Source organism: Ranitomeya variabilis, chromosome 6 (assembly GCF_051348905.1).
Source record: "Ranitomeya variabilis isolate aRanVar5 chromosome 6, aRanVar5.hap1, whole genome shotgun sequence".
In the NCBI taxonomy this organism is placed as follows: Eukaryota; Metazoa; Chordata; class Amphibia; order Anura; family Dendrobatidae; genus Ranitomeya; species Ranitomeya variabilis.
Window position 1 is genome coordinate 377,133,186 of NC_135237.1, and position 19,593 is coordinate 377,152,778.

The following is a 19,593-nucleotide window of genomic DNA, read 5'->3' on the forward strand; positions in this document are numbered from 1 at the left end:
GAGAGCTTTATTATTTAAGGCACATGTGCCTAAGGGGAGATGACTGAGCAACTTGTTCACTTTGTTTGCTGCATGATTGCTAGTTCTCAGGTCCCATGTTCTAGTTTATCTTCCAGTAGCTGCCTGTGTCTGCCTGTATACCAGCCGTACTTCCCGTATCTGCCTTCACATGCCAGTGCCTTCCTGTTAGCCATACTTGCCTGCAAATGCCATGTCCACCTGTATACCAGCTAGTCCCTGCCAGCATCTGCTGTGTTCCTGCTGTGCCTTCCTATATCAGCTGAACTTTCCATTTCTAGGTAATTTCTGCTCCCTGCCCCTGGGGGTCAGATGCCATTTGTCCAAGGTCAGTCCTAGTGTCCACCTGGAGTCAAGTCTAACCCCACCATCAGGGGCTCTAGTGAAGAGACAGGTGTTCACCTAGTTACACCCCTCCAGGCTCTCTGCGGACCACAGCACAGTGGTTCCACCACTCCCGTTACATGTTAAAATTTAAGCAAGATGCATCAGTGGAAGGGGTTAGAGCAAACTGCAAAACAGAAAAGGTGGGGTTGTATGCTGACTATCTAGTCCTCTTTCTATCCTATGTTGAACAGTGCCTTCCTAGAGCAATTGATTAACCACTTTGGAGAATTCTCTGGTGTCACTATAAATTGGAGTAAATCAGTAAAAATGCCATTAAGATATAATTTATCTGGTCCTTTAGCTTATCATTTTCTGAGTTGAAGAGAAGTTAAAATATCTTTTGATCAATAATCAATGATAACCCAATTATGAGCAAAAAGATAATGTGTATCTTTTGTGTACTACGCTCAAAAGGAAATTTGATACAAGGTCCCAACTTCCTCTCTCTGGATGGGAGAATTAATCTTTGTAAAGTGATAATTTTTTCTAAATGTCTCTATATATTGGAACACTTCTCTATAGATATTCCTAAAACCTTCTTTAAGAAACTACATAGTGTATTAGAAACATCTATATGGTGCTTTTCACAGCATGACAATGGCAATGGTTCATTTGCAGAGGCCCAAAATCAGGGAGAGTACGCACTGCCCAATCTAGTTCTACCTGGAGTAATTGCACCCAATGCAGTAACCCATATTTTACCATTTTTAAACGGGATCTCTTTTTGGGCAATACTAGAAGGATAAAAAAAAACACAAAAAGGTTTAGCAAATTACTCAAAATGGTAATAAAGATATAGATGAATGTAAACATTCTAAACCTTACTTCAAAATGGGAGAAACTTAATTGTGGGAAACCCCGAATTCACACATGTCTAAAACCTGCAAGATCTAGTATTTTGGAAACAACATAGCATTACAACACTAGACCAAATCTTAGAAAAGCGGGATTTTACTGTTTTAATATTCCCAACAATGCATTTTACAGATATTTTCAATTGTAAAATGTAAAAAACAAAACCAATTTTCTCATCTAAGAATGCTTATTTCACGATACCCATTGATTGGAGTACTTACTACTGAGTCTAAGCAAAGATAGTTGAAAGAGTCACTCACTGTCTCCTTATTTAACATCCTTTATTCCAAATCACAGGGTATTCATGCAGTATGCGTGGGAAGGGGGAAGTGCAGTACAATGGCCATTTTGCGTGTCCACAATGCTTCTACGGGTCCAGGACCTAGCGAGTGAAGCTTTTCACGATCTTTGTTTAGACTAATTTACTCACATATGGGTGGAGCATCACTGTCACGCCTGCTTAAACATTGACCAGGCTCACAGTAGGGATAAAGAATCAAAGTGTTTAACTGTTTAGGGCCAAGCAGCTTTATCTTCATTCTGTACTTACTACCAAGGGTCCCGCTGGTATTACATCTAAACTTTATACCTTCTTGATAAACTCCAAAATGTTCTTAACTAACTGTTGAAAGTAAATAACATCAACTTACACTTCACTAACTTTAGAGCAATGGAATGAGGCCTTAGAGGCTCAGATTTTGGTATCATCAGCTGCAAATAAACATATGCATTTATAGATTTTCCATCAATCCTATTAAACACCCTAAAGATTGCTCTGATTTGGTAGGTTATCTTATTATAATTCTCACATATGTGGGGAATTATAAGCAAATTTTTGGCATCCCATCTGAAAGTTTACGATTTTAAAATAATACTGGACTGCTGGGACTAGATTGACACAAATAATTGGGATACCAGAGTATTGTTTTCCAAAACTTTGTATTTTGGGAATTGTAGATGAGGAAATATGATTCTATTATGATATGATATTTCTTTGAAGTTATATTCCAAGCCAGCATAGCAAAAGCACTGAGATGGATGAGCGGGAAATCTCCTACTATTTCACAATAGAAATAGTTGGTAAATTATATAACACCCTCTGAGAATATACAGTACTTTGTAAGAACAAAGGATGCTCTCAGTTATTGAAACAAAATAAAAAAAAACACATTTTCAACAAGACATGAGGGAGTGATGTGATTCACCCCACAAGCAGCTTCCAGCCAGATTATATCTTCTGCATGCTCACAATAAATATATATATATATATATATACGAAAGTGGTCCATGAACAGACATAGATAAGCTGAAATACTGCATATAAATTGAATTGTAATGTTCCCATTACATTGATAGTTTCCTTCCCTATGAATATATATGTGTCTAGGTTTACACTGTCTAGCTTAAAAATAAACATTCCTGCCAAATCTTTTTTTACAGTATAGTCATCTATGTCCATATATAATATACTGGCATGTAAACGTTTGGGCACCCTGGTCAAAATTGCTGCTATTGTGAACAGTTAAGCAAGTTGAAGATGAAATGATCTCCAAAAGGCCTAAAGTTAAAAGAAATATAAATATTATATTGTACGTGTGTAAATATATATATATATATATATATATATATATATATATATATATATATATATATATATATATATATATATATATATATATATATATATATACACATACTTATATATTTATATTGTAGCCCAGCGGGGTTGGTTCAGTGTGACAGACCGTGACCACAAGAAAAGTTCACAGCAAACGTGTTTAATGTCCACACTCACACAGTGTACAGCATATGGTATCCTCCGGATTGCAGCCGGGAAACAAAACATTCTATGGGAATCCTGTTGCTGAGGGCGATGGCACCACTGTATCACACTGCATGGTGCCAGGAGTTTGCGCTGTTGGCTCTGAGTTAACTCACACAGGCTGAGCTTCTCCAGAGCTGACTGCTCCACAAGTTGCAAACTCCAAACTGACACACCCAACCCTCTGCTACAGGGGTTTTAACAATCAACCTGTGGCCATAGGCCACATTGAAAACCCAGCAGGGGGAAGAAACGAGCTGCCCCGCTACCTTCCTGTAGGCCATTTCAAAAATAAAAGCCCATGGCAGATTTTCCTAAATCTGTCCTGGACAAACAGGTTCCCCAAGACTACCCTTACTTTCATTGTACATTGCAATCTCAGCTACGCCTGAGACTGCAATGCACTCCTGTGGCCTCAGTACACTTCTGAGCATATCCTGGGGGACACATAGTGACCCTCACAGATAACACCGCTCACTGCCTCACAATATGTATATAAATATATATGTATATAAATTTATATGTGTATATAAATATACATATATATATGCGAGGGTCGCTATGTGTCCCCCAGGATGCGTACAGAAGTGTATTGAGGCCGCGAGAGTGCATTGCAGTCAGAGGCATATCTGTTATTGTAATGCAAAATAAAAGTAAGTGTTGGTCTTGGGCAATGTTTTTTGTACATTAAAAGACAGTTGTTTTCAACTTTCTTGTGGTCACTGCCTGTCTGTCACACTGCACCAGCCCCGCTGCACAACAGTCTACTATGTAATCATCCAATTCTGTCTGTTTGTCTGTAACGGAAATCCCGCGTCACTGATTGGTCGCACCAGCCGCCTGCAACCAATCAGCGACAGGCGCAGTTCTGTCAGTCACAGTGCCACGTAGTTCAGTCACATTTACAGAATAAGTTCTGTCACAGTGCCACGTAGTTCAGTCACGTTTACTGAATAAGTTCTGTCAGTCATAGTGCCATGTAGTTCAGTCACGTTTACTGAATAAGTTCTGTCACAGTGCCACATAGTTCACTCACATTTACTGAACAAGTTCTGTCAGTCACAGTGCCACATTGTTCACTTACGTTTACGGAACAAGTTCTGTCAGTCACAGTGCCACGTAGTTCAGTCACATTTACTGAATAAGTTCTGTCACAGTGCCACATAGTTCACTCACGTTTACTGAATAAGTTCTGTCAGTCATAGTGCCATGTAGTTCAGTCACGTTTACTGAATAAGTTCTGTCACAGTGCCACATAGTTCACTCACATTTACTGAACAAGTTCTGTCAGTCACAGTGCCACATTGTTCACACACGTTTACGGAACAAGTTCTGTCAGTCACAGTGCCACGTAGTTCAGTCACGTTTACTGAACAAGTTCTGTCAGTCACAGTGCCACATAGTTCAGTCACGTTTACTGAACAAGTTCTGTCAGTCACAGTGCCACATAGTTCAGTCACGTTTACTGAACAAATTCTGTCAGTCACAGTGCCACGTAGTTCAGTCATGTTTACTGAATAAGTTCTGTCAGTCACAGTGCCACATAGTTCAGTCACGCTTACTGAACAAGTTCTGTCAGTCACAGTGCCATGTAGTTCAGTTACGTTTACTGAACAAGTTCTGTTAGTCACAGTGCCACGTAGTTCATTCACATTTACTGAACAAGTTCTGTCAGTCACAGTACCACATAGTTCACTCACGTTTGCTGAACAAGTTCTGTCAGTCACAGTGCCACGCATAAATATATTATAGTGTCGATGTACTTCTTTCGTCCGATGATTTATTTAAATACAGTTACATATTCATATAATGGTTTATATATATTGATGATCTGTTTAATAATTTTGTTCAGTTGTATTAAGTTCTATGAGCAATAAAATTTAATGATAATGTACATATTTTACCCAGAAAATCTTGTGTATTCATAGCATTATTCTTAAATCTTCATAAATAAACTACATACATATTCTAGAATACCCGATCCGATAGAATCGGGCCACCATCTAGTAAACATATAAATATATTTATTTATTTATTACAGACACACACACTTGCACTATATAATATTTATATTATTTTCCCCCCTAAAATACAAAGGAAATATATAATCTTTATCTTTTAACTTTCATGCCATCTGTAGGATTACATCCTTTTCATTATTGAAATTAAAGGTACACTTTAATAAAATTATAAAAAAATAAAATTAATCTATACAAATAATTTATAGTAAAAAATTAATAAAATAACTTTAGAAATTCTTTAAAAAGCAGTTCACTCAAAATTAAAATGTTTAACCCCTTCACCCCGAAGCCTGTTTTCACCTTCCTGACCAGGCCAATTTTTATAATTCTGACCACTGTCACTTTATTAGGTCATAACTCTAGAATACTTCAAAGGATTTTGGTGATTCTGAGACCGTTTTCTCATGACATATTGTACTTTATGATAGTGGTACAATTTCTTTGTTATGACTTGAGTTTATTTGTTAAAAAAAACAGAAATGTGGCGAACATTTTCAAAATTTTGCAATTTTCAAACTTTTAAATTTTATGCACTTAAATCAGAGAGAAATATCATACAAAATAGTTAATCAATATGTCTAGTTTACATCAGCACAATTTTAGAACACCTTATTTTTTTGTAAGGAAGTTATAAGGGTTAAAAGTTGACCAGCGATTTCTTATTTTTAAAACAAAATTTGCAAAACCATTTTTTTTAGGGATCACCTCACATTTGAAGTGACTTTGAGGGGCCTATATGTTAGAAAATACCCCAAAATGACACCATTCTAAAAATTGGACCCCTCAAGGTACTCAAAACCACATTCAAGAAGTTTATTAACCCTTCAAGTGCTTCACAGGTATTTTTGGAATATGGAAGAAAGAAAGAAATATTTACTTTTGTCACAAAATTTTTCCTTTAGACCTACATTTTTTTTACTTTCACAAGAGTAGCAGGAGAAAATAGACCATACATTTTGTTGTGCAATTTCTCCTGAGCACGACAATACCCTATATTTGGGGTAAATCTACTGTTTGGGCACACAGCAGGGCTCGGAAGGGAAAGAGCGCCATTTCACTTTTTGAATGTAAAATTTGCTGGAATAATTAGCGGGCGCCATGTCGCATTTGGAGAGCCCTAATGTGCCTAAACAGTGGAAACCCCCCCACAAGTGACACTATTTTGGAAAGTAGACCCCTTATGGATCTTATCTAGATGTATACTGAGCACCTTGAACTCCCAGGTGCTTCACAGAAGTTTATAACGTTAAGCCGTGAAAATTAAAACAAAAAAAAACACATTTTTCCCCAGATACATCTATTTTAGCTCCAAATTTTGCATTTTCATAAGGGTAACAAGAGAATTTGATCCTTACAATATATTGTGCAATTTCTCCTCAGTGCAGATAGTCAATATGTGGAGGAAAACAACTGTTTGGGTGCACGGTAGGGCTTGGAAGGAAAGAATCGCCATTTTACTTTTTGATTGTAAAATTTATTGGAATAATTAGAGGATGCCATGTTGAGTTTGAGAGACCCTAATGTGCCTAAACAGTGGAAAACCCCCTCAGTGACCCCATTTTGGAAATTATAACCCTTTGGGAATCTGTCTACAGATGTAGTGATGATTTTGACTCCATGGGTGTTTTCCAGAAAAAGACAGGAGTGGATGTTGCTGAGTGAAAATTGCAAATTGCCACAGTAGTGACCAGTACATTATGCCCAGCTCATGCTCCTGAAGACATGCGCCTGTAAATTAGATGAACTCTCATCACTAGTGATGAGCTAATTTGTTCGGAAAACGGTCGCCATACATAAATTCGGCACGAATATGGCACATTTAGATTTGTTATCAGAAACCAAAGCAAAATTTTGTAAAATCGGTAAAAATTGGAAACATTCGGTAAAAGTGCAGGAAATAATTTGTTTTGTCACAAAAATATTTTCAGCACTTTAGAAACAATAATGGTGGTGTATTATGAGCATTTGGCACATGTTTGATGAGGGGAGGGGGCTTGCAGAGCTCAGAGGCTCCACATTCTTGGAAGCACAGCAGTCATTTTTTTCCTAACTTTATGTGTGCATATTGCAGCTAGCCAATCAGGGCACAGGAAACACCCACAATGTCCTGCCAACTGCTTGTGTCATTGGATGCTGAAATCACATGTCCCTCTCCATAATAGCGGACATCTTGTTTTAGCACCATTTTGACACTGAGGCCGGCATCACACTAGAGAGGAATAAGGAAAAGGGAGAGGCACAAAAACAAAGCATTGCACGTGTACCAATGCTTCTCTATGGGGCAGCTCCCATTAGCCGTATATTTCTCGGACGTATTTTATGGGCTGAGAAAATCGCAGCATGCTGCGTTTGTCAGCGCATTGCGCAAAAAATCTGCCAATGAAAGACTATGGGGGCGAGGAAAATACGGATTACACACGGACCATGTGTGTGACTTGCGAGAAATATGCACCAGTGTTCTATAGAAAAGCCGGTAATTCAGTGTGGTGTACAGTAAAATCATACTGACAGGTTAGAATAAAATAGATAGAATAAATATCTACACTTAGAATAGGTATATATATATATATATATATATATATATATATATATATATATATATATATAGATATATATATATATAATTGTCTAAGGGTTTTTCTGTCTGTCTTTCTGTCTGTCTGTCCTGGAAATCCCGCGTCTCTGATTGGTCGAGGCCACCAGGCCTCGACCAATCAGCGACGGGCACAGCATGGCGACGATGATGTCATAATGGAAATCCCACGTCTCTGATTGGTCGAGGCCGCCAGGCCTCGACCAATCAGCGACGGGCACAGTATCGACGTAGATGTCATAATGCTTGCCATGGCGACGATGATGTCATAAAGGTTGCCTCGACCAATCAGCGACGGGCACAGTCTGCCGCGAATTCTGGAATCATCATTGTCCATATACTACGGGGACATGCATATTCTAGAATACCCGATGCGTTAGAATCGGGCCTGTTGCCTTGACCAATCAGCCACATACAGTAGTAATGACTCCTAAGTATTCACCACATACAGTAATAATGGCCACTGAATCCCCCACATCTATATATATATAATTGTCTAAGGGTTTTTCTGTCTGTCTGTCTGTCCTGGAAATCTCACGTCTCTGATTGGTCGAGGCCGCGAGGCCTTGACCAATCAGCGACGGGCACAGTCTGCCGCGAATTCACCTCGACCAATCAGCGACGGGCACAGTATCGATGTAGATGTCATAATGGTTGCCATGGCGATGATGATGTCATAAAGGTTGCCTCGACCAATCAGCGACGGGCACAGTCTGCCGCGAATTCTGGATCATCATTGTCCATATACTACGGGGACATGCATATTCTAGAATACCCGATGCATTAGAATCGGGACACAATCTAGTGTATATATGTATATATATATATATATATATATATATATATATATATAAAATACAGAGCTAGATAGCTTGAAAGCCGGTAATTCAATTGCCGGCTTTTGCTATCTCCTTATCAAACCCGACAAGATATGAGACATGGTTTACATACAGTAAACCATTTCATATCCATTATATTTTTACATATCCGTCATTAATAATGTTATTAGTGTCTGTGTGCAAAATTTGGGAGCTCTAGGTGTTAAAATAAAGGGTTAAATCACAGACAAAACTGGCGTGGGCTCCCGAGCAATTTTCTCTGCCAGAGTGGTAAAGCCAATGAGTGAGGGCAGATATTAATAGCTTAGAGGGGGACCATGGTTATTGGCCCCCCCGGCTAAAAACATCTGCCCCCAGCCACCCCAGAAAAGGCACATCTGTAAGATGCGCCTATTCAGGCACTTGGCCACTCTCTTCCCACTCCCGAGTAGTGGTGGGATATGGGGTAATAAGGGGTTATGTCACCTTGGTAATGTAAGGTGACATTAAGCCAAGTTAATAATGGAGAGATGTAAATAAGACACCTATCCATTATTAATCCAATATTAATAAAGGGTTAAAAAACACACACACATTATGAATAAAGTATTTTAATTAAATAATCACATGTGGTTTTAATATCTTTATTGTACTCTCAATCCAACTGATAACCCTCGATCTGAAAAAAAGGAAAAATAAGAAAACAACAATATCCCATACCTGTCCGCCATACAGTCATGTCCCAAGATGTAAATCCATCTGAAAGGGCTAAATAATTTTACAACCAGGAGCCTGCTAATGCAGCTGCCCCTGGCTGTAAAAACTGGGAAATGAATGGAATGTAGCTTCGTTGACTTGCGGTGTTGCGCCCCTTAGTGGCATAAACTCATATGAACTCTAGCGTGGGAATTTTTCAGAATATTTTCTCATGCTAGAGTTCCTTTTTTTTTTCAGAAGATCGAGGATCGTCAGATGGATTGAGAGTACAATAAAGATATTAAAACCCCATGTGTTTATTTCATTAAAATACTTTTTTCATAATGTGTATGTTTATTTAACCCTTTATTACTATTGAATTAATAATGGATAGGTGTCTTATTGACATCTCTCCATTATTACCCTGGCTTACTGTCACCTTTCATGCTCTGTATTGTATAATTTACCTGTGATATCCCTGTTATACCTTGTTAACTGGTGTTAGCATTGCAATTTCCCACCATAACTGAGGAAATTAATAGCTCATTGATTGTTCCAACTTTGTATTCCCCTGCAAAATGCATCCAATCACTTGCATTACATATGCATGCTTTGGAAGAACCCATAAAATTTTGAACAGGTCCAGAATGTTAATGGAGGGAGACAGTCAAATATTTATGGGATATAATTAGATATTTTATTTGAGTTAAAATTTGAAGGCTCTAATATAAAACTTATAAGGGAGTTTTTAAATGTGTAAGGCAGGTCATACATATGAGATGACAATGTATTCAGTTTTAGAGATATCAACCTTACACCCCAACAGTAAACTATACTTCTGTATGTTCGTGAGTTAATCATCAGTGCAGTTAGGAAGTGTATTGCTACATTTCGTAGTACTGTTTGTACCTGAGTAAGTAGTATACAATATGCAGAATGTTACTGTAAGGACCTTTTTCCACTTTTAATTTTAATTCAATAACAAGTCTTTGGTCTCTTGTTTTCTTTTACCACTGACCATTCTGTGTAGTATATTCTTAGTAAGTATAGCAGTAGCAGACTTTTTCCACTTTCACGATAGCCATAGTAACCCTTTAACTTATTAGTAGGGTTGAGCGAAACGGATCGTTCATTTTCATAAGTCGCCGACTTTTGGCAAAGTCGGCGTCTCATGAAACCGAGCCGATCCCTGTGTGGGGTCTGCCATGCGGTACGCGACTTTCGCGCCAAAGTCGCGTTTCAATGACGCTAAAAGCGCCATTTCTCAGCCAATGAAGGTGGACGCAGAGTGTGGGCAGCGTGATGACATAGATCTCAGTCCCCACCATCAGGGCAGTTTCTAGCCCAAAAATGACACAGGGCGAGAGTAGGAAATTTCTCCCCCCCCCCCCCCCCCCCCGGCACCGAAAATAATAAACATTATTTTTGTGGGCTTGAGTAATAAATAGAGAGCAGGCTTGTATCTTCCCTTTTTTTAATAAATTATAATTTGCCTTTAACTTATATAGAACTTGGGGAAAAGGGACAAGTATGCTAATTATTAACGGTGAGAACAAAGTTGTAGGTAAATAATATCTATTAATTATTTTGGAAACAGATCCTAAAAATTGTAGGTTGCAGATTTATGAGAAACTGACTCTTCTAGATTTAGCCGCTGCAAAAGCATTAATAGCTTCCGAATAATTCAGCTTTTCTGCCAGTTCATTTTCTATTGATAAAATAGCAAGAGATGATAACCTCTCATCTGTCATTGTGGTACGAAGATATGTTTTTATCAGCTTCAGTTTGCTAAAGCTTCTCTCACTGCTTGCAACTGTAATCGGAATAGTTAGTAATATCCTCATGGCAATCCATATGTTTTTAAACAGGTCATGAGAGTGCGTGTAATTTATGTGCTTCAAAACCTCCAGTGGTGTTATAGAAGAATTTGAAATCATTGGCTGAATATGTTTTAATTCTTCCAGCAATTCATTGCCGTCAATGTCACATTGTAGTTTGTCTACCTCTGCAGTATGGCTTAGCATATTTTCCAACGATTTGCACATATTTTTAAGTTGTTCTTTTTCTGGCAAATCTTTAATGTTGTATAGAAAGCCCCAACATTTATTATGCTCAGACAGTTGTGAGAAACGCCTCTCCAGTGATGCAACCATGTTATCTACAAGAGGGTAGAAAACAGAAATCTTAAAATGTTGCTCTGCATCTGTAATTAACTCATCCTGACTTTCATAGTCAAACAATTTTTTTTTTTTACTGGGCCTTTTATTTATTGTAAATTTAGCTTCGATGCCCAAGTCTGTAGCCATTTCAGTGGCCACGGTCTTTGCAGATTCATAGCCAGAATCACGATATTCTTTTACAAATATGGTACACTTCTTCAACAAATCGTTGCATCGAGTCATCTCCATATTTTTTGACTGCATAGATTTACTTACGATTTGTACCTGAAATAAAAGGTCATACCATACTACCAGTGTGATTAGAAAGGCAAAGTCTTCCAACATCACTGACAGTGACTTTGCTTCAGAAGCAAGAGTGGGATCATCAACCTTTTGCTCCAAATCTAGGAGAGCCTCGTGAATTTCCGGATATTGGGGCTGCTGGGAAGGGAAGGACTAATCCATAGGCAGGGGGTGGGCATTTTTGCTATACTGCTACCACTGTCAGACTAGACTGCAGCCTGTCCTGTCCAGCATTGAAATTGGCAACAGCCAGGCAGCCTAGTCTGACAGTGATAGTGTGTGTGCTTAGCTCTTTGATCACTGTCTCAGGGAGCGCCCGTGCTCAGCCGAGAGCGCGGCGCCCCTGCACAGTATATTGGGACAGGTGAACGGCACGGTATATTGGGGGCAGGTGAACAGCACGGTATATTGGGGGTATGTGAATGGCACCGTATATTGGGGGCAGGTGAACGGCATGGTATATTAGGGCAGGTGAATGGCACAGTGTATTGGGGGGCAGGTGAATGGCACGGTATATTGGGGCAGGTGAATGGCACGGTATACTGGGGGCAGGTGAATGGCACAGTATATTGGGGCACGTGAATGGCACAGTATATTAGGGCAGGTGAACGGCACGGTATATTGGGGGCATGTGAATGGCACAGTATATTGGGGGCATGTGAATGGCACAGTATATTAGGGCAGGTGAACGGCACGGTATATTGGGGGCATGTGAATGGCACAGTATATTGGGGCAGGTGAACGGCACGGTATATTGGGGGCAGGTGAACGGCACGGTATATTGGGGCAGGTGAATGGCACGGTATATTGGGGGCAAGTGAATGGCACAGTATATTGGGGCAGGTGAATGGCACAGTATATTAGGGCAGGTGAACGGCACGGTATATTGGGGGCATGTGAATGGCACAGTATATTGGGGCAGGTGAACGGCACGGTATATTGGGGGCAGGTGAACGGCACGGTATATTGGGGGCAGGTGAACGGCACGGTATATTGGGGCAGGTGAATGGCACAGTAATTTGGGGGGCAGGTGAACAGCAAGGTATATTGGGGGCAGGTGAACGGCACGGTATATTGGGGGCAAGTGAATGGTACAGTATATTGGGGGGCATGTGAATGGCATAGTATATCGGGGCAGTCACTTTTGAGAGAAGAGGCAGATAACTGGGGCATGTCGCTGTCACTGACACCTTTGCATTGTCGCCTGGTGCCAAGTAGAAATCAGCAGGAGCTAAATGTTTCCACATACCAGCGCGGAGCGGAGGTGAGTGGCGGCGCCGAGGTGGCCGCAACCATTATGTGCGGTGCGGGGGGGGGGGCGCGGCGACGCGAGGCGATGATCTGACCGCTCAGCTGTCAGATTTGCAGCTGAAGGTACCTTCACACGAAACGACATCGCTAGCGATCCGTGACGTTGCAGCGTCCTCGCTAGCGATATCGTTTCGTTTGACACGCAGCAGCGATCAGAATCCTGCTGTGATGTCGCTGGTCGCTGAATAAAGTCCAGAACTTTATTTGGTCGTCCGATCGCTGTGTATCGTTGTGTTTGACACCAAAAGCAACGATACCAGCGATATTTTACACTGGTAACCAGGGTAAACATCGGGTAACTAAGCGCAGGGCCGCGCTTAGTAACCCGATGTTTACCCTGGTTACCAGCGTAAAAGTAAAAAAAACAAACAGTACATACTCACATGCGTCCTCCAGCGTCTGCTTCATCACACTGACTGAGCTCCGGTCCCTAAAGTGAAAGTGAAAGCACAGCGGTGACGACACCGCTGTGCTGTTAGGGCCGGAGCTCAGTCAGTGCAGGAAGCAGAGGCTGGGAGACGCGCAGGTGAGTATGTACTGTTTGTTTTTTTTACTTTTACGCTGGTAACCAGGGTAAACATCGGGTCACTAAGCGCGGCCCTGCGCTTAGCAACCCGATGTTTACCCTGGTTACCCGGGGACCTCGGCATCGTTGGTCGCTGGAGAGCGGTCTGTGTGACAGCTCTCCAGCGATCAAACAGCGACGCTGCAGCGATCGGCATCGTTGTCGCTATCGCTGCAGCGTCGCTTCGTGTGAAGGTACCTTGAGTTCGGGCAGGGCGCGCCCGCGCTCAGCACTGAGCGCGGCATCCGCGCCCCTGACAGCCCTTAAACAGCAGCAGCAGCGGGCAGGGGACCACCGGGGCCCGAGGCCTCTCCTGCGCCCCCCGGCCCCACGGCGCCCCGTGTGGCCGCCCTGCCCGCCCTGTTGAAGAAACGGCCCTGCCCACCATCTTAGAGAAGGGCATTGCAGTGATTGGCTTGCTTTCTGCGGCGTCACAGGGGCTATAAAGGGGCGTTCCCGCCGACCGCCATCTTACTGCTGCTGATCTGAGCGTAGGGAGAGGTTGCTGCAGCTTCTTCAGAAGCAGGGATAGTGATAGGCAGGGTACATAAAGCTACAAACCGCTTGTGCTGTAGAGAATTCCACTGTCCAACACCACCTTTTGATTGCAGGGACAGTGGAAGCTACATTTTTTTTTCCTCAGCGCTGTAGCTCATTGGGCTGCACTAGAAGGCTCCCTGACCCTGATAGCTGCGTTGCTGTGCCTGTGTGTACGCCGCTGTGCAAACCAACTGCTTTTTTCAAATCACAAATCCTGTTTTTCCTTCCTTTCTGCACAGCTATCTTGTGTGTTTGTCCACACTTTTGTGTGCAGCAGTCCTTTTTATAGCTGCCTGCCATACTCTTCTGAGATAACTGCAGGGAGATAAATATTGGCAAGTCTGCCTCCGTGCCATTGCTGTGTGTGGCATCTGTCTCTCATTGTGTGCCACCGAAAACACTGTGTAATACTTGGCCATTTTTTATTTTTTTGGGGTACATTCTCCCTTTTCAAAAAAAAAAAAAGTTAGTGGGAGATAAATATTGGCAAGTCTGCCTCCGTGCCATTGCTGTGTGTGGCATCTGTCTCTCATTGTGTGCCACCGAAAACACTGTGTAATACTTGGCCATTTTTTTTTTTTTGGGTACATTCTCCCTTTAAAAAAAAAATAATAGTGGGAGATTAAGATTGGCATTTCTGCTTGAGTGCTGGTCCTGTGTGTGCCATCTGTCTCAAATTATTGGGCCACAGAAAACCTAGTGTGTAACATTGGGCCTGATTTTCATTTCAGTGTCAGGCACCTATAAAGGTATATATAAATCCTACAGAAGTTTGAGTTCACCTCATAAGTTGTTTTACAGGAACAAATAGCGTTACTTTGGTTACGTTTTGCAAACAATGAGGAAGTCTAGTGGAAGAGGTCGTGGCCGTGGGCGGTCATTGTCAGCTGGTAATGATGGTAGTGGTGGTGGAGCATCAGGTGGTCGTGGTAAAAGCAGTACAGCACCTAAGTCTCGAGTTGTTGAGCCAGGTTCGTTGTCTGGCTACATAAGGCCTCGAACGCTCTCTTTTCTGGGAGTAGGAAAACCACTTTTGAAGCCGGAGCAGGAGGAACAAGTATTGGCTTTCATTGCTGACTCTGCCTTTAGCTCTTTCGCCTCCTCCTCGGAAAGTGCCAAATGTCATAGCAGTGCATCGTCAGTGGATGCTCCCGGTCATGAACAAGTCGCTTCCTTGTGTCCTTCACTAACAACAACAGTTAAGGATGCGTCAGTCGACACAACAGGTTACTCCATGGAGCTCTTTACACATACCGTTCCTGGGTTAGACAGTGAAACAGTTAACAGGCCATGCCCATTAGAAGTTGAATCGGACATGGAGTGCACAGATGCACAGCCACAGCCAGATTACTATGCTGTTCCTTTGACTCAGACCAGAACATTGCCCTCGCAGTGTACTGAGGCAGAATCAAACCCAGCGGAGACTATGGTGCCCTGTCACGAACGCTATACCACCGGCTTACACGGTGACACAGACGAAATTGCACACGACATAGAAGAGGAGGTCATAGATGACCCAGTTGTGAACCCCGATTGGCAGCCATTGGGGGAACAGGGTGCAGGCGGCAGTAGTTCTGAAGCGGAGGAGGAGGAGCCGCAGCAGGCATCAACATCACAACAGGTTCCATCTACCGGGCCCGTATCTGGCCAAAAACGTGTGGCAAAAACAAAACCAGTTGGAGGACAGCGTGGCCATCCGGTTAAAGAAGCTCAGTCTGCAATGCCTGAAAAGGTATCCGATAGTAGAAAGAGTGCAGTCTGGCATTTTTTTAAACAACATCCAAATGATCAGCGCAAAGTCATCTGTCAAAAATGTTCAACAACCTTAAGCAGAGGTCAGAATCTTAAAAGTCTAAATACAAGTTGCATGCATAGACATTTATCCACCATGCATTTGCAAGCCTGGACTAACTACCGAACGTCCCTAAAGGTTGCAGCACCCTCGGCCAATGAAGCTAGTCAGTAACGCTACATCCCTTCCCTCCCTGTAAGCCGACCATTTCCCACACCACCTGCAGTATCTGTGCAGCTTTCGTCGCCAGGCCAAAGCAGTCAGGGAATCACCAGGTTAGTAGTAGGAAACACTGCATGTAGGGCACCGGCAAGAATACCATCTCCAACCCTCTCTCAGTCACCCATGTCCACCGGCACCACCACTAGTTCCACGATCTCCAGCTCTCCAGTCCAGCTCACCCTACATGAGACTCTTGTTAGGAAAAGGAAGTACTCATCCTCGCATCCGCGTACACAGGGTTTGAACGCCCACATTGCTAGACTAATCTCATTAGAGATGATGCCCCACCGGTTAGTTGAAAGCAAAGCTTTCAAAGCGCTGATGGACTACGCTGTACCACGCTACGAGCTACCCAGTCGACACTTCTTTTCTAGAAAAGCCATCCCAGCCCTCCAACAACATGTTAAAGACCGCATCGTCCATGCACTCAGGCAGTCTGTGACTACAAAGGTGCACCTGACAACAGATGCATGGACCAGTAGGCATGGCCAGGGACGTTACGTGTCCATCACGGCACACTGGGTGAATGTGGTAGATGCAGGGTCCACAGGGGACAGCAATATTGGGACAGTTCTGCCTAGCCCACGGTCAAGGAAAGAGTTGGCTGTAGGCGTTAGCCCCCCCTCCTCCTCTTCCTCCTCCTCATGCAGAAGCGAGAGCTCGTCCACAGACCACAGTCGCACATCCACTCCATCCGCAGCTGCCACTGTTGCACACCAGGTGTGCCATTATGGGACAGCTAGTGGCAAGCGTCAGCAGGCTGTATTGGCAATGAAGTGTTTGGGCGACAACAGACACACCGCGGAAGTTCTGTCCGAGTTCTTGCAGAATGAAACTCAGTCATGGCTGGGCACTGTACATCTTGAGGCAGGCAAGGTAGTGAGTGATAATGGAAGGAATTTCATGGCTGCCATAGCCCTTTCCCAACTGAAACACATTCCTTGCCTGGCTCACACCTTAAACCTGGTGGTGCAGTGCTTCCTGAAAAGTTACCCGGGGCTACCCGACCTGCTCCTCAAAGTGTGCAGACTTTGCTCGCATATCCGCCTTTCGCCCGTACACTCCAGCCGTATGCAGAACTATCAGCGGTTTTTGAACCTTCCCCAACGTCGCCTAATCATCGACGTTGCAACAAGTTGGAACTCCACACTGCACATGCTTCAGAGACTGTGCGAACAGAGGCGTGCTGTTATGTTTTTGTGGGAGGATACACATACACGGGCAGGCAGTTGGATGGCAGACATGGAGTTGTCAGGTGTGCAGTGGTCGAAGCTACAAGACCTGTGTCAAGTCCTTCAGTGTTTTGAGGAATGCACACGGCTGGTTAGTGCAGACAACGCCATAATAAGCATGAGCATCCCCCTAATGCGTCTGCTGATGCAAAGTTTGACGCACATAAAAGGAGCAGGCGTCTGCAGCCGAGGAAGAGGAAAGCCTTGATGACAGTAAGCCATTGTCTGGTCAGGGCCGTGTAGAGGACGCTGTAGCGGGCGAAGAGGAGGAGGAGGACGAGGAGGATGATGGGGATGAGTACTTTTTGAATGAGGAAGCTTCTCCTGGGCCAACAGAAATTAGTGGCGTTGCAAAGCCGGGTTCTGTTTTTTTAAGGGAGACAAGTGACAGATTTGCCTGTAACTGCCCCTCCAACAAGCACAACCGCAGATTTGACAACTGGAACTTTGGCCCACATGGCGGATTATGCCTTACATATCCTCAAAAGGGACACACGCATTATTAAAATGATGAGCGATGACGATCACTGGTTGGCCTGCATCCTTGACCCTCGCTATAAAGGCAAATTGCAAAATATTATGCCACATGAGAACCTCGAACAAATCTTAGCAACCAAACAAGCTACTCTTGTAGATCGTTTGATTCAGGCATTCCCATCACACAGCGCCGGTGATGGTTCTCACACAAGCTGCAGGGGGCTACATGGCAGAGGTGTTAGAGAGGTGCACAGATCAGAAGTGGCGTTGGACAGAGGGGTTTTCTGACCAGGTTGTGGAGTGATTTCACAATGACCGCAGACAAGACAGGTACTGCAGCATCTATTCAAAGTGACAGGAGACAACATTTGTCCAGTATGGTTACTAACTATTTTTCAGCCCTTATTGATGTTCTCCCTCAACCGACATTCCCATTTGATTACTGGGCATCCAAATTAGACACCTGGCCTGAATTGGCAGAATATGCGTTGCCGGAGCTTGCTTGCCCAGCAGCTAGTGTGCTATCAGAAAGAGTATTCAGTGCTGCTGGTTCAATATTAACCGAAAAAAGGACTCGTCTGGCTACCCAAAATGTGGATGATCTCACCTTCATTAAAATGAACCACTCCTGGATTTCAAATTATTTTGCCCCACCTTTCCCGGCTGACACCTAGCTTTCCTATAAAAAGGTCTTGCTTGTGGACTGGTCTTACTGAGTGTTCAAATCTCTTAATTTGCAGCAGCTGTTTGAACAGCATACGACATGTTTACACATCCCCCAATGGGAAAACTCCCCCCACGGGGCCGTTGTCTCACTCTCGACACTTGGCGCAAGCACCCGTTAGTTACAGTGCTGTTTGTCAGAAGAGGTGGGTGTGCTCACTTTTGGTCGACGGCACTGCCACTGGGTCCCTCATAGTACAATGTAGTGTCTCTGGCGGTGGTGGTGCGCACCCAACATCAGACACACCGTTGTAACATGAGGGGCCCTGGGGCGGTACCGCCGGCCACAAGAGAGTTCCCCCCCCCAGCTCAAACTGTGCTCTACCACGTGCAAAATTATCTCTGACAGCTCCACCAATGTTTAGTCTATGCGCTGACATCATTCAATGCCTGGCACTGACAAACAATACCAATTTGTTGACATCTATGATGCTAGTTAAAGTAGTCTGGGTCAGTGTCCTATATTGACACCAGTAAATACTAATTTACTGCCAAATTACTTTGTCATAAACTCTGCAAATGAGCCCACCCCTGTACCTAAGCATGCCACCCTTTTTTTATTTATAGTTGTTTTGCGAGACATTAACATCTATTTATATTTTGGGAGTACTAACTGTGTCAGACACTTCTTGCAATACTCCTCCACTGTCCACAATGCTGCCTGTGTATCCATGTAACCGATTTAAAACTGCCATGAGCCTATTGTTTGTTATTTTAGGCCTTTGATAGCCTGTCTGCGGCCCCTACTTGCAATACTCCTCCAGTGACCACAATGCTGCCTGGAGTGCCTGCCTGTGTATCCATGTAATGGATTTAAAACTGCCATGAGCCTATTGTTTGTTATTTTAGGCCTTTGATAGCCTGTCTGCGGCCCCTACTTGCAATACTCATCCACTGACCACAATGCTGCCTGGAGTGCCTGCCTGTGTATCCATGTAACCGATTTAAAACTGCCATGAGCCTATTGTTTGTTATTTTAGGCCTTTGATAGCCTGTTTGCGGCCCCTACTTGCAATACTCCTCCACTGACCACAATGCTGCCTGGAGTGCCTGCCTGTG

At 43.1% G+C, this 19,593-nt stretch overlaps 1 protein-coding gene across 2 annotated transcripts in view; it reads right to left on the reverse strand.

Moving 5' to 3' along the window:
- Nucleotides 1–19,593, reverse strand: part of GALR1 (galanin receptor 1) — a 581,022-nt gene that overhangs the window by 411,548 nt on the left and 149,881 nt on the right. The window lies entirely within an intron of this gene.